General features: G+C 40.6%; 1 protein-coding gene across 2 annotated transcripts in view; it reads left to right on the forward strand.

Moving 5' to 3' along the window:
* The window catches only part of epas1b (endothelial PAS domain protein 1b), a 56,797-nt gene that overhangs the window by 39,650 nt on the left and 15,796 nt on the right, over nt 1-1,351 (forward strand). The window lies entirely within an intron of this gene.

Raw genomic sequence — 1,351 nt, forward strand, 5'->3', positions numbered from 1 at the left:
CCCCCTTCTTCTCCTCTTTCTTCTAGTCTCTCACAACAAATCCACAAGACACATCATCATCCACAGATTGTTCATCTTCATCCTACTGTGACTTGATTACTTACAATTTGTCTTCACAATTCATTTTTACAAAAAAAATCCAGAAATTCTGGTCTGGGAATGTGGAATAAAAAAACCTATGATAGATGATGACCATAACTGGGAAGCTTACAGCCATTCATAATTGTCAAAGACTCCGAGAGCTACAGTACATTAAAAGTCTTTTCAATCATAAATGATGAATATGGTTGTGTTTTTATTATTAACTGATTTAATGTTGTGTTTCCATCTAAACTTTGAGAAAGACATTGAGTATGATAAGCAGAACAGCAAATTAAAACAATTTAGGCTAAGCAGGACGATGGTGTCCGCATTCTTTGCACCAGTTTTTACCCTCTCTCCTCTCGTTATACTCATAAAAGCTTGCGTTCAGGGGGTCATTTCCTGTTATTGGTTTGGATTATGTTCTCACAGCACAGTTTGGGCCCCTCCGAAACTGCTTCCTACTCCCTCTCCCTTCCTACTTCCACTCCGTTTGCGCGTTCATGCGGAGGGTCCGCAACATTGAGTGCCAACCGAAACCAATGAGGGCAGAGTGGTAGTGGCACCGACGCCGGGCTTGTTGAAAATGCGTAACACCCTTTGCTGCACGATTGGGGACCTTTCTTCTCGTAATGTCAGCTCCGTGTGACTTCGCTGGTTAACATGTAGGATTTTTTAAATCGTAAACTACACTAACATTTCATATCACCATTCACAGGTTAACAACGTGGCGCAAAGGTTATATTGTGTTTAATAAAAAATGCTCCTGTCTGACAGTGCAACTGTTCTTCACAAAATAGCCTCAACTCAAAAAAGTTCATGTAACTTAATGCACCTGAATGTGAAGACTGCACCTGAATGCCTCTTTGTCTCCCCAATATCTGTATATTGATGGATTTACCTGGAAAATAGAGCTGGAGAGAAATAAAAGGAAATTAAGTAACTGAAAGCCAGCAACAAAATCCTCATTAACAAAGTGAACTCGTGATCAGAGTGACGGAAAGAGATTAGGTGTTCCCAGAAACACAGGGAGTTAGCAGAGACAGAGAATGTGAACAATTCTTATTGTTGGAAGGCTGTTCACCTCCTCTGTTTGATTTCCCAATCGTGTGTGAAGCCTTTTGAAGTGCAGAAGTTCAGCACAGGGTGCAGGATTTGTCTTTTGTGCATTCCTTGTAAGAAGGGAATCACAGAGAAGTTTAAATAAATAACCTGTGCATTATTAAGTCTGTGTGTGTGTTGCAGGGTAACAGAGTTGATGGGATACACC

The sequence above is a fragment of the Micropterus dolomieu genome, linkage group LG12, assembly GCF_021292245.1.
Source record: "Micropterus dolomieu isolate WLL.071019.BEF.003 ecotype Adirondacks linkage group LG12, ASM2129224v1, whole genome shotgun sequence".
Lineage (NCBI taxonomy): Eukaryota > Metazoa > Chordata > Actinopteri > Centrarchiformes > Centrarchidae > Micropterus > Micropterus dolomieu.